This window comes from Thunnus thynnus, chromosome 18 (assembly GCF_963924715.1).
Source record: "Thunnus thynnus chromosome 18, fThuThy2.1, whole genome shotgun sequence".
NCBI lineage: Eukaryota > Metazoa > Chordata > Actinopteri > Scombriformes > Scombridae > Thunnus > Thunnus thynnus.
The window spans coordinates 11,260,686-11,281,165 of record NC_089534.1 but is presented as its reverse complement, the minus strand read 5'-3'; the positions used below and the strand labels follow the sequence as shown (position 1 = coordinate 11,281,165).

The 20,480-nt window shown below is 40.0% G+C and overlaps 1 protein-coding gene across 3 annotated transcripts in view; it reads left to right on the top strand.

The window, feature by feature from the left end:
• The first annotated feature begins 5,785 nt into the window (after positions 1–5,785).
• LOC137169497 (kelch-like protein 29) overlaps positions 5,786–20,480 on the top strand; it is a 219,093-nt gene continuing 204,398 nt past the window's right edge. For all 3 annotated transcript variants that reach the window (XM_067572720.1, XM_067572723.1, XM_067572721.1), the window contains exon 1: positions 5,786–6,100. The gene's annotated coding sequence lies outside the window, so the exon portion shown is untranslated. The remainder of the gene's footprint in view (positions 6,101–20,480) is intronic.

Sequence of the window (20,480 nt, the reverse complement as noted above, 5' to 3'; positions counted from 1 at the left end):
CCATGAACAGAAAGAAACAATTGCAACTACGCAAGCTGTGAACGCTACACTGACATCGCATTTTAAGTTATGGTTAATGTGTTAGCAAACAGTTGACTATTTACTCATCCAGCAGATATGGAACAACATTAGCATTCATTCCACCTGATGAATGCAAGTCCAATATTTACTTTCCTTTTAGCTTTTTGGTCTCCGATAATTCCTGACAGACATATCTGGCTCTCTAGCTGCCAAATACTTCACCCTGGTCACCAGCAAGTTGCTAACTTTTAGCTAGCTAGTCACTAACAGTCTGTTTGTTGTTGGGAAGGTGGGGTTTGCGCTGAAAACAGTTACCTGCTGTGGCCCAGAAATGATGACAACAGTGAGAGTGAACCGAAACAGTCAAGTTGTAGGTAGGAAATCCAAAACAATGAGCTGAAAGTCACTATAGAACTCCATAGAGCTTAAGGGAAATGCAGAGTCAGGTGATAATTAACCACGAGTGACTCCCTAGTAGTCACTTAATCCATTGTTAATATGAAAATATTAATTATAGCTGTTTTGCACCGAGCTGTTAATGGCAGCCATTTTGTTTTTAACATATGGTCAGTTTACAAATCATTTAGTAATTGAAATGCCATGTACCAACTTTGGTACAAATATGTGAAAAAAAACAAGACGCAATTTGGAAAATACAATGAAAAATAACGGTGAATTGCGGCTGAGTTGCCCAATAATCAAATGCACAATGTAGCCTGTTACGAGTTTCAGTTTCAGTTAACAGCCCTCTTTGTGCCAATTATAAAGCCAAGTAAGAAATAAAATTTTGTCCTTTGACCCCACTGATTATTCGGCTGTGTTTTTTAATTCACACTCTGCGATAAACAGCTATACACACACAATGAACACCAGACAAGTCTGCAGAGTTGCAATGTAATTAGACTTGTTAATTGGAAGAGAGCCTTTTGCCATCTGCGGCAGCAAGAGTGTGAGTTTGTGGTCATCTCTACAGAAATAGTCCTGTTAATTGTTTTGGTTTCCAGGCATCCATGGTGGAGAAATGTGACAATATAGTTTCTAGTTGCTCTCAAGTTACACCTCAAACTGCAAAGGCTGCTAGCATTAAGGGACATTGTGATAAATTTGCAGGGTTTATTGTCATAGGACTGGCATTTTAATTCACATTTCATCCATATAAAAACCCACTTGAACATTACTGTAAAAATGGCAGCCATTCAACCACACTGTAACTGCCTGTATTCACTGACAAGCACAAAGAAGGAGGGAACACCCTGTTAGATAGGATAAATATTTTACATCAAAAAATCTGTCTTAAACAAAGACAAGGCAAGAAACACTTTGATAGTTTCAGGGGGTGAACAGCATAAATGTCATTATGATTTAATGCTGGCCAAGTACTTCCACCCAAAGGCCCTCCTTTAACAACATTTGCATATCTGAAAACTTGGCAATGCTGCTCCACTCTCTTCACAGGAGCCGAGTCATCTTGAATGTAAATTTTGCTTCACCCGATGTGTGTTTTTGCTGCAAATCTCTTTCTGAAGATGCCCAAGTGTGCCTTGTTCAGGATGCTAACGTGAATTGATTTTCCAAGGCTGATCAGAGAATCATAGCAACTGATTAAAAAAAGCTCATTCTTTGGTGCTCACACCATGATTTGCAAGGAAGTAGTCATTCAGAGACTGAACCTATGCTGTTTCATTTCCAGACAGATATGGATTTCATAATGGATAAACACAGACTCACTGTCTGCTTCATTTCCTTCTAATAGGATAAATGTGTTGACTCACCCCTTTTCTGTAATTCTACTTAAAACAATACTGCCTACATGAGTCTCGCACACAGGGGTGGGTCCTCTTTTACACTTTACTGAAACTACAGTATGGGCTATTTGCAAAGCTTGCAAAATTGACTAGGAAGAACTTTATTTCAACATGGACATTAAAGAAAATTAAAATTAATGATTTTCCTTTTTATGTTTTCTTATCAACACAAAGATAAACATATGTGCCATCCTCTGATGTTTGAAAATATAATTTGATATAATAAATCTGGGTGCTACGATTAGCACAAAGCTTATATATCCAAGACTTACTCTTATCTGTTAAAAACATTGCATCTTCAAAAATCTCAACTTCAGCTGACCTGAGGTTCATTTATTGAACTCCATGTGGGAAGCGTACAACATCCTTAGATTCATTTCACACTCTTTTTACACCAAAAATTACAAAGTACTACAATCATAGAAATGTTGCAGACAAGACACACTGTTTGACAATGATATACACTGACCATACAAGAACTGCACCCATGAGGCGACCCTGGCACAGCTGGTATAAGAGGTGGCAGTGGCGTCAAAGTGCAACCAGGTTGACATATAGCCTGAGGTAAATAATAGATACATAGACGTTGATCGATAGTCTGTGGAAGTGAATGAGGACATCAGCCATGAAAAGAAGAGGTTCCCAGGTTTTACCAGTTTTAACACACAGCCCTTGCAGATGTCAAACTCCTTTAAAACTCTTTTAAAAACTCAAGTGGACACAAATCTCCTGCATGGAAGCCACAATCTAATTAATTCAATTTATTTTTTTCCCCTGTTCCTTTTCTATTATGCAGAAAATAAATCCATGAACGGCAAGATGAAATGTCAGTTAAACTCAGATGCATTTTTTTTTTTTTTTTTTTGCCTGCTGCCCCCTGAGCCCAATTACTGTTGTTTACAGGCTCAAATACAGTAGTAAAGGGCATGAGTAACACAGTGCCCTGCAGAATAACTGGCACTGTAGTAAATGCAAGGTAACCTGTGAAAGATAAACAAAACCAGTTTCAATACACCAACACAAACACAGCTTCCAGTTTCATTTTTAATTAGAATTAGTGTCACAATTAAATTGTAACCTTTTCACGGGTTCTTGTAAGTTTGTTTATTCCCTGTTTTTTCTCCTTAAATTCAACACATATATTAAAAACACTTAATTTTGCTCACTTTTGTCATTTTAACAATCAACATATAAATCCTGTTCTGTCCTAAGATGAAAGCTCTAATTTTGCAAAACACTCTTAGGTTATTTCTTTGCTGTCACTGCAGATACAGACACGCTACAATTTTGTTAATTATCAAATCACAATGGCCCATTGTTATTCCCTGTGTCTTACAGACCTTGTACACGCTGCCATTAACAGTGGAGTTGTACTGCACCACCCTCCTCATTCCCGTTTTTCTCTCTTCCTGATTTGAGTCATGCTACTGAATGTAAGCCTATCATCAAACAGTCCCACGGAGCTTGCTCCATCATTGAGCATGATACTCATTTTCCTCAGGGAGAGTACTTTCATAAAACCAAAATATCAGATAGCGGCCTTTTTATTTGCACAATGTAAAACTCTTTTATTTTTTTAATTCAAACTAGTACCTGCTGGCTCACTGGGCTCTACAACAAATTAGCACACACCGTTGCACACCATCTCACACGCTGCCATGGCTGAAAGGCACAGCTGAAAGACTTCTGAAATTACTGCAAAATAGAATTTGACCCCTGATAAGGCCCACTATCTATTCTGCCAAGTGTGACATTTTGATGCAACGCTGGATGTCTCAGGAGTGGAAAGCACTCAAGTATTTTACCCAAGCATTTTGGAGTGCATATACTTAACTCATATGCTGGTGAACATGATATTTATACAGTGCTAAGAGCGAGTGTTTTTAAAGTTTTGCATTTTCTAAATTAGACTACAGCCTAAATTTCAAAACTACTCTGAAGTAGTAGTGAGTTTAATGACATTCACACACTTCTATAAGTGTGTAAAACAGTCTGTATTCTCTTACTAGAGGTTATCACTATTACAGGAGTGTCTTATAAAAACAGGATTGGTATCTCTGGGCGTGGGGATGTTCTTTCCCTTACAGAACCTGATTAGGGATGAACCATCAAAAGAGTGGTAATGCAATTGTAATGCAGAGGCTGAAGGAAGTAGGAATTAGGAAGTAATGCCTAATGTCATGTTCTGCAAAGCGTCCATGAGCTGTAACCGAATGTATTCCTACTTTCTGGAACGTCCTTTCCAAGTGTTATGACAGTGGTGAGAATTGGGTCAATAGTTAAAACTGCGATGCTTGTTGCATGTGATCAAAAACTCAATATCAGATATACTTTTCAACAAATTATAATAATCACATAGGGCTTTTTCACAGCAGACATTTTGATTTAGAGTAGGAAAAGCTCAGGTGCTACTAATAACAATAATGAGGGCTCTAGTCTGTTCAATGCATGTGTCCCAGTAAGCCATGGCAGAGTGACAGGGAGCCAGCATGCACAATAGCAGGACCCTGAAACTGAAGCAGCTAACTGGAATTCAGCCATCGTCAGTTTTATTATTTATAACTGTGCTTTCCCTACTGTGAAATATAAAAAAGATTACTGTAAGTCTATACTATCATTATGTTGTATTATACTCATGCTGTAAGTTTAAACACAGGTGTTTTCACTTCACGCACATTAGACCCCTGCTCAGGTTGAAAATGAGTGGCACTATACATGACATTACGTGATGTCACCAAACTCTATCCGCTAATAAGAAGAATTAAGTTGTCCTCTGTTCATATGGAATTGATAGAGATGTCAATCAAACACAATGTGCACGCCCACACAGTTATGAGAGGAGGTCTAATCAAGCAAAATAAGTGAAAACACCTGTGTAGTTGTACTAATTTATATGCAGGGGCAAGAGCATTACAAAACTAAACTAATGAACTAATGGATTCTGCATTCATATTTCACTGACAGTGTTATAAGCTGTCAGGTGAACATAAATAGTCCTGTTAAGCATCAAGTGGGAAGCTTTAGAGGGGTTTGTAAGAAGTGGACAGTATTTAAAGCTCCTAACTGGACAAAAGTCTTTGGATTACAGGGTTCTTCACTGAGTTAATCGCAGCACAAGTATCAGAGAGGCAGCCGAGATAAGAGCTGATCGAACTCTCTAAATGTTAAAAAAAAAAGGTGCCTCGGGTCTTGTTTTCCACAACACCTTTCACGAAAGATGCAGAGGATCATGTGGCCATTTCAAAAAACAAAATTGCTTGCCAAGACAGTGTTTAAATAAGAGTGCATAATTCAGGTGTTTCTGTCTGACGCCACGGCTGAATAACCAAATGTAAGTGGATTCTCTTAATGGCGTGGTTCTTTTCCTAACTTCATTATTCTACCTTCACATCTTGGCTTAGACCGCATCTCATTCCTCATTGTGTTCTGGGAAAAGTGGTCAGGAAAGCAAAAAAGGGCATTGATTTTAGGCGATTTGGATCCAGCTAGAGAGGGCCCTGTTGATTTCCATTCTAGCCATCTAATCAGGGGCTGATTTACAACCTGGATACACAGTGAATGTAATTACCAGCGTTTAACTACCAGGTAGGTTGAAAAAGTAGCAGTGCTCATGAATGGGAAAAACAACCAGTGTTTGGGGTCCTTTTGGGGTAATTTAAACCAGTTGAAAGCCTTGTGAAAATGTTTTCTGGAGCCTTCTTCATAGCCTGTGGAAACGGTTTCTTACTGCAAGGGGGTGTTAAATAATAGCAGCCTAATTATACATTCTCTCCTTGTACATCTTGAGAATGAATAAAAATGTCACCAAATCAGGACCCTCTTTTGAGGACGGCTGGATTGCTCATACTGATGCTGATGTGTGAATACAGCGCTGCAGGTACATGCAATTGCTCTCAGTGTCGGGTGGGTGGCGCTGTAGGGCTGGTGTGAGGAAAGCAAAGTGAAAGGGGAGGAGCAGCATCGGGAGTAAAGTGGCCACACGGTGTGCCAGTCCGTCCAAGCAGTCGCTTACATCCTAGATCCGCCGCCGCGCAGCGAGCACAGAAAGACGCGTCTGCCAAGTCCTGTCCACTCCACTTGGTGACGTGCAGAGCCGAGCACAGACAGGCCACTTACCGACCAGCACACAGCCGCCACCAGTGCACAGTGTTGTTCCTCTTGCTGTAAAATGCAACAGCAGTCTTTGCGGGATAAAGACAGCATTCATACATAAGCAGCGCCGTAGCGAAACAAGGACAAACGCCGGGGGACAGGAGCAGCGAGCGGCCGGGGAGGTAAGCGCTCATGGAAACAGTCGCCACGCTGACTCTTTGTACGCTTCATTTTGACGTGCTTTATGTCAGGCAGGAGTTTAGACGGCACACGGGCACTTGTCCTATCATGAATGAATGAGAGGAGTATCATCAGTTTCACTGCTACCCTTTAGCGGAGGACCATAGCCTGTTTGCGGCGCGCACGTTGTGCGCAAGCGCTCCTGCAAGAGGGAAATAACTAACTTCACATCTCAAACCTTGTGACAGAAACCGAACAGGTTGTACCGACAAATGCCAATCAATGAGTCATACAGTAATGGTCGGATAAAAGGTCATCAATATAGGACTAACAGCTGGTGGCATCTGCAGCTAATTTTTTTATAAAAACATTTAAAAACACCGCTTAATTGTGTTAAAATCAGTTTAACATGGTATAAAAAACTAATCTTATGCCATAAAGCCTTTAATGGTGAGTAAATTACCATGCAAACTGGAATATGCATAATAAATAATAGTAAAAAATAAATATGCAAAGTGCACAGATTACATTTGAACCCCATTCTCTGGCTGTATGCTTATTCCTTATACTTTCTACTTAGTGTATTTACTAAATCCTATTATTGTATTCTACAGATGTATATTACTTGTAGCCTACACTACGCAAGACTTATTTTTCCGAGCAACAAAGCATTACTCATCACGGGTCCCATGTGTTGTTACAGTGCATCCTCGGCTGTGAAGTACTGGTTGTGAGGGACACTCTTCAAGTTACTGATGAATCCACTTATTTAGAAATCTGCTGCCACTCTTCTGGTGACAAGCAGTGTTTTTATTTGGCTGTCAGGTAAGAACGTATTGATGAAAGAAGGAATTTAATTAGCACATTTAATCTGTAGTCCATATTTAGCATGATTTATTATCAACTCTTATGATGCCTGTTTGTGAGCCACGGCATGAGAGTTTGTTACTATTTATATAAATATAAATAGATATACAGTCCCCCCTGTCTTATATTCCTAAATGGATGTACCCTGGTGTTGTTATTGTATTAACGGGCCAAACATGTGGGGCAGGAGCAGGACACACTTCCCCACTGATGACATTTGAAAACCTAGCAGGCTATTGTGAATCAAGGCGGGGATTAAGGGCTTTAGTCCTAGTCCTCTCTGAACAGCTCTGCACTCGATGAGGTAAGACAATGCTTTTGCCTCAGAGCTGGGGCCATTTAGCAGGGTCTTCTCGCCTCATCTGTCGCGTATGACGGAGAATTGCCTCTGCATATTTAGAATAACCCGTCACTGTAGGTGGATGATTACGCAGCAGCATCAGCAGCAATATAAAGAGGGGTGTGTGTGTGTGTGTGTGTGTGTGTGTGTGTGTGTGTGTGTGTGTGTGTGCGTGTGTGTGTGTGTGTGTGTGTTAAGCTACGTAGCCTCATTGCCAGGCAAGCTTCACCTTTGTGGAAGTGTTGTGGTGTCTCTAGTTTGTCAAAAGCTTCTTTACAATAAACACAATCAGGGATTATCCATCTATATCAAACATGATTTACTTCGGCCCAGGGACCCGATTTTGGCCTGAGGAATTCATTTAGAAATTACCCCGAGACATTTGTCCTATTATTAAAGGCCAAGTGAAAAAAGACTGTTGTTGTTATGGTCAGCAAATTACAGTACTGTGGCTTGAGGCTGTTTTTTTTTTTTTTTTCTTTCTTTTACTTAATTCCTTCCCAATTTCCCCAAGAAGGAGGTTTTCATAGGACAGAAGAAGAAGGTTGGACAGATGAAATGCTCTATGTTCTTGTACTTGGATGAATTGTGATCCATTGGTTTTGCCTCTGGTGATGTACTGTTGTTTAAAAGGAGTCTAGAAAGCAGAAGCTGTGCCAGCCTTCTCAACAAACATGACCGCGGAAAGCCAGGCTCCAAGTGTTTTTCATGTAACAACAGTCACATAAACATAATGGTGCCTCGGCTGTGCAAGGCAGCAACCCAGATGAGATGGAGCCATTTCCACTGTCTCCTTTTTTTTTTTTTTTTTTTTTTTTTTTTTTTTAAAGAATGCACACATAATGCTTCTATTTATCCTGCACCGGCTCACCAAAGCAAAATATAAATGTGCGACTGTAGCCAGCAATTACGCTGATTCCAGTTGAGCAGTAGGTATTACAAGGCCAATCTGGACCAACACGCCCCCCAATCAAAACGAAGACCAATTGTGCATGTTTTTATGCCTCTATTAGACAATGAACTCCATTTTCCCCTAAGTTGAAAAAGTCTCTGTTTTTTCGTAATCAGATTTCAAATATGTCCTCTGGCAGATTTTCATAATAATGATTAAAATCTCTTACTTTAATTCTCTGTGCAGATTTATTCTGCATATAGTTTACCTGTAATTTGAATGCAGTGGTCAACATCCATTCAAAATGACTGAGCAAAGATGCAGTAATGAGCATAAGGAGAAAAGCTCTTTTAGTTAAGACTTAGCCACTTGACACACCCTAGGATCTCACACCCTATTTTAATTAAACGATACCAGTATGTAGAAGCTGTTCTTTGTAGTTTTGGTTAGAAAATTTTCAATGGATTGTGGGAAAAAAAATCTGTATTAATTCGAGAATCTCTAGCGACAGGCAGGTAACAAAGAAGTGACGCTGGTTAAATAATTTCAATATTAAAGGTTCTATATAGAAGAATTGTGAAGCAATTTACACGTATGAATTGTTTTTTTATTTCTAATGAATGAATGGGTTGTAACATAACTTAAAAGATGAGACCTCCCCCGACTTTCTCAGTTGTCTGTAACAGCCTGTGGACTGATTTCTATGTGAAGGACCCGCGTCGGATTTTCCGTAAAAATCCAAATGGTGTGACGTTTTTTTGCGCAATCCCAAGTGCCCTGCCTCTCTCCCGCTAACGTCAACAAACAACCAGCGTAATGACACAACACAACACGACACAACAGAAATGGTGCTATCCGACTAGAAACACCCTGCAGATATTAGCTCTTAACACATTTCACAAACAAACACCCCCGCAATGACAAGTCGCTCACTCCTGAGCACACAGACAGCTAAAACAACTATTTCCTCAACAAAGGAGCAGATAACAAGCTCCAGAGCGACAGCAGAACATAGCTTACACCTTTTTTTTTTTACTGTTGGTTGTACCAAAAGTGGTAATAAGCCCATATTTCACAACAAAACCGCAGCGTGTTGCTCACCGGCCACAGCGTGTTGCTTCCCAGCCACAGAGTGTTGCTTCCCGGCCACAGCTCACTGAGCCTACCGGTGTTTAACAGGAGCCTCTATCTGTGTTTGTGTGTGTGTGAGTGTATGTGTGAGTGAGCGTTCCTACAGCGGGTGGGGCTGGGCGGGTTGACTGGTGAGTGAGAGATGCTACAAAACGGTACAAAACACAACGTTAGAGATCTTTTATGTTATTATGAGAAATGTAAGCGAGGAAAAAGACATCACCTGCAGTTGTCTCGCGCCTTGGAGCGAGCAGCAAGCGAGCACACGCGCGAACGTGAGCAACAGGATGCTGACTGCAGCTCACTTAATGGCCACCGGTGTCAGTAATGAGAGGGAATTTCTGATTCCTGTAGGACCTTTAAAATGATCAGGTTGCTTTCCTGAACATACATCATGCAGGTTACACACACAGCTTGTCTGCATTTTTTTTTTTTTTTTACTAATCTAGAATGGCTTTTAATTACTTTAATCTTATATTTTGCTTTGTGGAAATTGAACTTTTTAAAAAAAAAAAAAAATCAAAGACGAAGATTTCTTTTGTTTGATTTTTAGATTAAACTCGAGTATGAGCACCTCTTGAACCTGAAGTGCATGATGTTGCATTAATATGAAGCAAATATTTACCTCTTTACACTAAACACTACTTAAAACCAAAGGCAAAGGAGGGGATGGAGCATATGCAGCCTATTTTAAGTTTCTGGTTTAATTATCACAAATTACCTAAGATTAGCAAGAGCGTCTAATTCTGTTTTATGTTAAAGAAGTGTGATTTCTAACCAAACAATTAAAATTATTAAATTAAATTATTATTATGATTATGATTAATTAAAATGATGTATATTAGAATTATTTGTCTCCAACTGCCAAACAATGCATTCCAGTATAACCCAGTTCTCAGACAAAGCATACCATTTCACTTGAAGCAGTCCACAAAGCATGTTTGTTGTTTTTCACTCGCGCTTGTTTTTGTTCCACTCGAAACTGTCATTTGAATTCCCTCTGTAAGCATTGCATTAAGAAATACAGCCCATCATAGCTAAATTGCTTCATCCACATAAGTGGTGCACACAGGTATCTGAGTGCAGCATGCTTATCAAGGAGGTAGCATCTTTTTTTTTTTTCCCCTTATCGAGTAGTCATGCTGAAGTGGTGAGAGCAGCAGTTAAATGACAGCAGGAGCAAACTTAAATTATCTGTACCTGTTGGAGACAACAACGGCCGCATCCGAGCTTCACCCTCGGCCCGCAGTCAGTTAATTGCTGTGAAGAGGCAGTGAGGCAAGCTCTGTTTAACTCAGTCATTTTTAAAAGATCCAGTCTGTCATTAATCACGGTGGGTTTCAGGATGTGTGGCCATGTTTATTAGCGTATCAAAGGTAATGGGCTTGATGGTGTCTTGAATTGGTTGTCCGTGTGCAGCTTTGATATTAAGATGATGGAGTTTTTGAAAGGAGGAGGATAAGATGTAATTTCCTTCAAAGACGAAGCAGATTGAGGCAATATTTTTATTTACTTATTTTTTTTCCCCGCCATCACGTGTTTTCAAATTAACACTTGCAAATGATCTGCAACTGTGAAGTTCGCAGTTTCTATTAATACTAATTTCAAATGTAATTTCTGTAGCTAGTTTTAACAAGCTACTGATAAACATGACATGTTTATCAGATGCTGGTTGTTTTCTCTGCGTTGCATTGGTAAGTGAGGGAAAAACAGGTGTTACCTTCAGTAGTGAAAGATGTGGTACCTTTTGTGCAAGGACAGATACATTTGTCCATGGTTAAATTTTTTTTTTTTAGGGTGAATGTTTGATCATAACCAACAGTAGTGAATCATCTTTCTGTTATTCCCGCTGTAGCCTTCATGCTTTGGTTATTGGACTTCAGCGGCAGTGATTCTCTTCTCTTTGGTTGAATATGCTGCAGAATATTTGGCATCACGGGCCATTACAAAGCTTGCTAATGTACACAGGGCAAAAGGCCACGAGCAAACGCGTCGCTTCTCAAGCTCTTTAGAGATCAGTGAACTATGAAAGGCAGTCTCTTCAGCTGCCCTCTTGAACACAGTTGCTGATGGGCTAGTGGTGCTGGTATCATATTTCTAAAAAGCCTGCGTTTTCACTGTTCAGAGACCCAAATGGTCTCAAAATGCACTAAGCTCTGAATCTCCTCCTTCCATGGGGATCTGAGTTGGAAGCTGGACTTTTAAGTGTTAGTTTCTGTCATTTAAAATTAGGTTTTTAATTCTGAAACGTTTTAATGTTAAATTATATGTAGCCTATGATGTTGGATGGTAAAATATGACTTTTTTTAAATGAATTACTGTGTAAATATAAGAGCTGTGCATTAACAAATGTACGAGTGTTCTTGTGGCCTTAACATTTTCTATGTAGTCCACAAGCTGTACTTTGCAGGAAGCAAAGCCAAGCTACGCTGCTCAGCAAAATGCTGGGACTCATTAGGCCTTGAGCAACCATGCTGACACCTAGAGCCAGGGCCAAGGGCCATACTTACCCAATAAGGACCCAATTCGAGATTTACCCATAGCTTTAACCCAATGTCATTTCATGGAGTGTTTGGAAACATTTGGTTTTCTGCAAAAAAAAAAAAAAAAAAAAAAAGCCTATCTGGGGAGAAAAATTGAAGCCATTACCATAATTTTAATACCCACACGAACGGCTTAAATTCACTTGACATGTTTGGGGACAGGGGGTGAGGATTTGGTTTTGGACTCGGGCCTGTGAGGCTTCATCTCAGGGCCCCTGTGGTCTGTGAGGCTGCTGTGTCGTGAGTGGCTCCATGGGGGGCAGGTTAAGCCTGTTAGCCCCATATGTTGACACTGCAGGTTTGCTCCACAGACGGGGAAGAGATGGGAAGGAGGTGGACATGGCAAATCTTTTCCATCTTGTTGCTCATCACTGCTGCCACAACTACTGCCATGTTTTTTGTTGTTTATGCAGACTCCCATTAAGCCTGGCTATTGGAGTATTTCTGCTCTGCGGCTGTTTGACAGCCACAGCTCCCCTGGCGTCTCTTTTATGAACCTTAGTCATTTTAATAAGGTGTATTTTACTATCTTATCTCTACTTCGGAATACACATCATCTATAATAAAATATAAAATCTATTCAAGGTATGTCTATACTGTTAAAAATGCAGAATATACCAGACATTATTTGAGAGTACGCCGGCCCTTTAGAAGGACATGGATGTATTATGTAATAATTTATTTGAAATTGAATAATTGAATCTGTCTTGAGGAGAAACAAAGCTTAAAGAGAGGCCTGCTGGAACAGGTTTTGAGTTGGAATGTCAGACTCAAACCGGCTCTGTCTGCTTGAGGCAAAGCAGACTTCAAATTACTTCAAGAGGAAAACAAATTTCACCGGTCACTGAAGTCACTTGAACTCATTTCCCCCCCTCTCTCCCGCCTTTCTTTTCAGAACCATGGGAAATTACAATAAAACCATTTGAGGTTTGCTACTGTCATTTGAGTGGTGCCACTACGTAACAGCGGTATATAGTTTATGCGCTGCAGTAATTGTGCCGTGGAGTGTTTCTGCCTTGAGTTTGTCATTTGTCTTGGTGTTTGCAAGAAAACAAAGCATATTAAATGTTTTGAAAATATGTGATATCAAACAGGATTCCTTCTGAAATTGTTATATGGCCATTATACATTTATAAAGAATAACTGCAACTATCTGACTTTTTTTATTCTAGCGATATCACTGCTTCCCCTATCCTCCTCTGCCGTGTGTTTTATTTCAAGGCAACTGTAAAACTCTAAATTATTTATCTTCAGTGAGGAAGGAATATGTAAATAGTTCACAGTTAATGGAAGTATACATAACAGCGACTTACAGCCATGTCTGATTTGCATACTCCAACAGTGCAAGTTGAAAGGTGGCTTTTGAGTTAAGAGGATACATAAATCATACGTTCGCAGGAGGTGTGATGTGCATCAGTAATAACATCCTATTTACAACCTGTTTGCCTTAGCCCGGATGTATTCTTCCAAGGACCAGAGCAGCTTATAAAATATTGGCCCCGTCCCAACCACCTAATGCTGTGATGCATGTACTCCAGCGTTGATTAATTCATGCTGGCAGTAGATTTTCCCTGTATAAATACCTGCAGCACAATGACCAGGGTCATTAATTGTATTTAGTAATTACTGCACGACATCTGGCAGCAAATATCAAATGAAAACGGGCTGTTTTTATTTGCAAACTGTTTGCTAAAATGCTCTCTTGCTGTCTGGCATGGGGGTCCAGCGGTTGCTATTAATACACAGTGAGTGATGAAAAATTGCATGTTGCCACTTTTACTTAAACTAGGTGTCAGCGGGTCACCTAAATATCAAAATAGAGCTATTGGTGTTAGTGTATAGGGGTAAAAAAAAATAAAAAATTTGAAAGGGACATTGCTTGTACTGCTGCCTCTGCTCAAATGAAATGCTGGTTACTTAACCTCTCTTTACATCTTTACAGTTCATTGGAGTGGACTTGAAAGTCAAGTGATTGCCGCTTATATCTGAAGCCAGGGAAATGAACAGTGAAAATCAGAGAGAAGTAAACTCCTGCTTGGAAAGACATGAAGGGCAATGTTTCTGCTCGGTCTCTGTGCAGCTCATATATTTTATGTATTGCAGTTTCGCTGTTTTTTTGTATTCAAAGACACACAGACATCTTGGCTGCAATAAAACTAACCATAATGTTAAGACGCCGGTGGCTGAAGGTGGCATTGTAAAGATATCTTTTGTCATTGCTCGGTGCCTGTGGGCCGTGGTGTAATTTTATAGCTTTTCCCGAGTAGACATTTCTATTTCGCAGCATTTGCAAGATGGGGCTATCTATTCCCCCTCTCCGGACATGAATTCATTACCGCGTGGAAAAGGAGCCGTTTGATTTTTATGAGAGAAATCTTTAAACTGTAGTTGCTCCATAGTCGGTGGTCATTTGAAAATCTGGCCAATACAAAACTTCTCCGGGTTTCAGTGCAGTTTTCAGAGTAGTCCCTCGCTGTATTTTCCCAGTCACTTTACCGGTCTTGAATTTTTAGACAATACCTACACCCTGAAATGAATAGTCCACTTGACAAAGGCTCCGGCAGCCTTTTGAGAACAGAGCCAATGCAGCCGATGGCAGCCAAGTTTGATTATTAATGGCGAGTCTCTATCTCTCAGGCCCTAATTGGTCTCTGCTGATTGCTGAGCATTCTGATTAAGAAATGCCATTAAAATTGATGTATTACGCTTTCAAGTGTTTTTCACAGTTAGATAGCAGCTTCAATCAATTGATAATTACATAGGTGATTTATTGCCGGGGTTCAGTTTGACAAGTTTACAATAATTGGCACGGTACAACTTTTTTTTCCGTGTATCCTGTGAATAGTAGAAGGCGGCAAAATAAATCTGAGCAATTTCTTTAACAATGTGTTAATGCTGCAATAAAGCCCAAAAATAATTTCACATTTATCCAGATCATGAAAGAAGACTGAGATTTTCAATTTCAGGATTTTCTACCACTTATTATGAGATGTTTATTTATTAATTATCCGTTACCATGGCAATTCTTTTAAATATCACTCCGTAGTGACTTTTTGGGCACAAACTGCATGTTTTGTCCTCATGGATATTCAACTAGTTAATTAGAGCAAGAGGAGACAAAATATAAATCTATAGGGAGAAGTCAATGAGGTAGTTAATGATCTTGCTTTGTGTGGAGTTAATGGAAAACATCTCTAATTTCATGGCAAAGTAAACATTTTTCCTACGGGGTTTCAATTCATTTTCTGGTGAATATACAATAATGAAATGTCAGGTTTAGTTACCACAGTGCTCAGTATGTTATGATAAAAGTTTCGAATTTCCGTTACATTAAGCCAGTGCTTTGTGTATTTATATTGCGAAATATGTGGAATATCATCAGTGTTTTTGTAGTTACAACCTCACTCTCTCGAAGGATAAAAGAAGTGGCAGCTGAACATAATGTATTCAGGTGTAATACTTATTACAGTTTCTTGGATATCTAACTTTTAATGAGATTTCACCTAGCATTATTTTGGCAGCATTACATAATCAGCCATATGTCAGAACTTTTTTTAGAATCTCCCTGCAACAGCAGACGCTTTTTTAGCTCCATAAACTGATGGTGGAAAGAACTGGTTTTATACCAGCGAGCTACTGTCTTTTATCATCCCCTTGAGAAAGATTTGGCAAGGTAGCTGTTTCCATTCTTGCACAATCATCACAATGGAAATCAGACGTTTTTTTGTTTTTTTGTTTTTTTTTTGTTTTTTAGGAATACAGAAACATGCCTTCATCCACCATTTTTCATCTTAAAAGGAAAAACCCAGTCAAAATCATGTTCTACAGACTATTAAGTCTGACATGCTGTATGTGACTTGGAAGTAGAGTCAGCAAAAAATGATGAATGAGCATTCAATAACATTTCACTTTTAACACTTTGAGGTTTCCCTGTCTGCTTTGCCTCTCAGACATATGGTTCTACTCTGCAGCCCATCCTGAGAACTGTCTGTATAATCAGTAGATTAGTTTAAAGGAGAGCAGATTCTTCAACGTCTTCACCTGTTTTTTAAATGATTTTTGGCAGAATCCCTTTAGGGCAAAGAAAAAGAGGAATGTACCTGCCCGACATGAATCTGTGCAAACTTAAAATTATGTGATTACTAACTGGCCTTGCTCAAAGGCACTAAGTGATCCTGCAGTGTTACATGGGAGTTTAAGAGGAAGAAAAACTCTTGGATTTTGCAAGTATTAAGTCAAATTGTAACAACTGATTTGTTCCAGAAGTATTTTTTATTCTGATTGAGTGGCTAGAATTTACTTTTTTGTTTCTCGGAATTTCCCTTAAGCTTCCTCATCTGTTATACTGATGAGACTTGACAACAAAGTTCCATTGTTTACTTTTTTACTTTACTGGTTACTTGTGCAACATACAGTCACATGCTGCTACAGACCAGGACAACAACAAAGTCACGTTTCTAGATTTCCATATTATGTACATCCTGAACTATGGGTACCTACAAGGCACAAAAGCCTGTTTTGGGTTTTTTTTGGTCTGTTTTTTGTCCCATACATGAGGGTCTGTTCATTTTGTTAAGCTTGACAACTGCAAATATGACTTATTTCAAAACATAAGATCTACCAAAGCATTTAACACACTGTAAATGTTGCAAAATGCTAATTGCATATAGCCTGTAACTCAAAACCTCTTGAACCATGACATCTTAAAAAGAAGAGCAAGACACTTTCAATGTCATATGGATACACTAAACCTTACTCTCTGTATCTATCAGGTAGTCTGAATTGTCTGTCAGATCAGGTTTGATATGAGAGTGTGTCAGATTGTTCCTCAGGCGTCTCTTTTTGGTCTGTGTGCACAGCAAAAAGTGTGTGTATTGCATGTTTTGTCTCTTGTGTCACAATCTTTCATCACTGAGTCTATGTTCAGGTAGATGTCCTCAAGATGATTTGTAGATTGAAAGCTTTTCTCGTCTGTTTTCCGCAGACACTTTCTGTTTCTCCTGTACACGTCTCCCATACGGTGCGCGAACCACAAAAGATAGGGATTTCTCATGTTTGTGCAAGACCACGGTTGGCTGCCATGTTTCTCCTCTTTGCACCCTGACATTTTCTCCCGCTTGCAGGTCAGACATTCTCCTTGTTTGCCTGTCGAAGTAAAGTTTTTGCTTCTCCTGCTTTTTCCCTCAACTGCCTGCGTACCTGGACAGTTCTCTCTGGAGTAAGCAGTGAGGTTGCGATTGGCAGTACGGCTGGGCGATATGGACAGAATCAAATATCACGATATTTTTGACCAAATACCTCGATATCAATATTGCGACAGTACTGTAGGGATGACTATTGGTGCTTTCACAAATATTCTAAGTTCAGAAAACATCACTTTACTGTAATGCAGCCTTTAAAACCAGGAAAAGACAACACTTCTGCCATATCACGATATTACAATATCCAAAATCTAAGACGATATCTAGTCTCATATCATGATATCGGTTTAATATCGATATATTGCCCAGCCCTAGTTGGCAGTTTACCTTTCAGCCGCCGTCCCAGTGGTGTGTTGTGATACTCCAACAGTGAAATGTAGGGGTTGCCATTATTACACTCTGATTTTTTTTTCCAGCAGATTTTTAATAGTCTGTACCATTCTTTCTGTTTGACCATTCAACTGTGTGTGACTGGGACTAGACTTGATGTGCCTGACTTCCCAGCTTTCTGCAAAGTCTTGGAACTCAGCACTGGCATACTGAAGACCATTATCCGAGATGACAACATCAAGAATGCCATGCCTTGCAAACATCCATTTCATTGCAACTATGACTCTGCTACTGGTGATGGCTCCCAACTTAGTGATTTCTGGCTACTTTGAGAAATAGTTCACACACATAGCAGAAATTCAGATCCTCTGTAGTGAAAGAGATCAGTCCCTACTCTCTCCCACAGCCTGTCTGGTATTGGGTGTGAGAGTAACGGCTCTCTTGGATCGCTGTTCCTGTGTTTGTTACAAAAGGCACACTGAGATACCATCTCCTCAATGTTTGAAGACACGTGGCCAATATAAAACGTCTCTGGGTCTTTCTTTGTACTTAACAATTCCTGAGCGTGACTCGTGGATTTTTGTTAAGCATTTCTCGTCTCAGCTGATGTGGAACAATGAGCTTTGCTGCTTTGAACATCAGCCCAGATGTGTGGGTAATTTCATCCCTAAATGTTCAATAGGGCTGAATTTCTTTTGGTTCTGCACTTCTTTCATTCAGCCGTCCCCTTAATGTAATGTCTTTCAGTAGCTGCATTTCAGGGTCCTCAGCTTTTCTGAACCTGTGCAGTTTTTCTAACGAAAATGGGTAGCCGAGGTGTAATCATGTTCACGTCTAATTCTTTCTCCAGCAGATCTTCTCTCTGCTCTTTGAGGAATGCTCGCCTTAATGCGTCTGCAATATGAAGTTCCTCGCCTGCCTGATACGTGACTTTAAGGCTGTGTCTCTGCAGCCGAAGCAGCATCCTCTGCAGCCTCATAGGAGCTTGGTGTACAGGTTTTTTTTAAAGATGCTCTCTTGTGGTCACTCTCAACATGAATGTCTTTTCCATAAACATACTGATGAAATTTCTCATATCCGTAGACAATAGCAAGTAGGTCATTTTCAATTTGCGCATACCTTCGCTGACAGTCATTGAGTGCCCTTGACCCATAGGTTACAGGCTGTCCATCCTGCAGTATGACTGCTCCGATGTCTTCTGAGCTGGCATCTACTGACATTGTGATTGGTTTGTTGACATCATAAAACTCCAGAGTTGGAGCATTGGTGACCAGCTGTTTAAGGTGTGCCACTCTGTGTCAACTTCAAACAGCTTCCTTAATGGAGTACTTGTATCTAACAAGTTAGATATGAACTTGGCGAGATACTGATCATCTCCACGAACCTCAGCAGTTCCTGTTTGTTCTGTGGCGCTGGTAGCTGCGTCACTGCTCTCACCTTTTCCTCATACGGTCTCAGTCCACTGATACTGAGCGTGTCTGATGTATTTGATTTCTTTTGTACTGATAAAGCACTTGTTTTTAAGTTTCAGTTTGTACTCCCTTACTCTCTCTAACAACTTCTTCAGCCTGTGATCATACTCCTTCATGGACTGTCCCCAAACAAACAGGTCATCAATGATGTTTACACCATCTAGACCATCAATCATCTGTGCGATAGCCCTCTGAAACACCTCTGGTGCCAATGAAACGCCCAAATGGCAATCTGTATCTTCCTATGGGGGTAGTAAAAGTGCAAAGCTTTGAGCTTTCATCAAGTTTTATCTACCAGAAGCCCCGATTAGCGTCTAACACACAAAAGTACTTTGCATTTGGCGTACAGGAAGCTACTTCCTCAACAGTGAGCAATGGGTTGTGCTCCTGTTTGATAGCTTTGTTCAAGTCTTTTGGATCTATGCAAATACAGATTTTCCTGGGTGTGACCACAGTTAACATACCATAAACCCACTCTGTTGGCTCAGTCCGCCTCGCTATTACTCCCAGTTTTTCAATGTGGTGTAGTTCCACAACTACTCTGTCCCTAAGTGCTACAGGGATTATGCATGACAGGTGTATGGTGCTGACCATGTAAGCAGCCTAGTTCATTGAAGAGATCATCATAGTCTTGAAGAATGTCATTCTCCTTTCCAACGTCATGCATTCTCTTTGCTAAGCCTAGTTTCAAACAATGGGCTCCTCCCAGTATAGCTGGAACATCCTCTGTGATTTCAAGCTCAGTGTTTTTTGGCCCTTGTACCCTCATGTTAGTGCTCTTTTGCACAGTGGTGCTATCTTATGGCCAAAGAAAGCAACAAGTTTGCGTTTACTTTGCCCGAGCCAGCCTCAAACATTGAGTGCATTAAATGTTTTAACTGACATTGCATTGCAGTCTGCATCTGTGTCCAGTTTAAAAGTCAAACCTTTCTTATTTATTCTCAAGCTTTCAGTCCCTTTTTTCTTCCTCAGATTCTTTCTCTGCAGACTCACCCTGATGTGTTTTTCATGCTCCACTTTGACTGTGCCGATGAAAATGTCATTTTCACTCTCACTTTGCTCAATTGCATGCACTTTCTTTCCATGTTGTTGCTGCTGACCCTGTGATCTACACATCTTGGCAAAAGGATTTTTTTTTCTTGTGGCATGATTTACATGTTTGGCCAATTGCAGGACATTTTTTTGTTCCCTGTTTAAAGCCACGTCTACCGCAACTTGACTCGTTTTGTTCAAGATTTCCTGTGTTGGCTTTAACTTTGTTGTCTTTTGGCTTGACTGTTCTTATTTTGTTCACTTCTACTTCCTCTGTCAGTGCTTTGACTTGACTGGATGTAATCTCACTTGCACAGCAGATATCAATCGTTTTTTTTCTAGTGTCAGATCTGCTTCTCGTAACAGTCTGCCTCTCACTTGGTTGTTAGTTATGCCACATACTATTTTGTCAAGTACCAGGGAGTTGTGCAACTGTCCAAATTCACAGTCTTTGGCTTTATTTTTTAAATCTGTGACATACGCATCAATGTATTCTGACTGTTTCTGGGCTCATGTGAAGAACATGTGCTGTATATATCTAAGTAAGTTTTTTTTCTGGGCTCTCAATAGTACT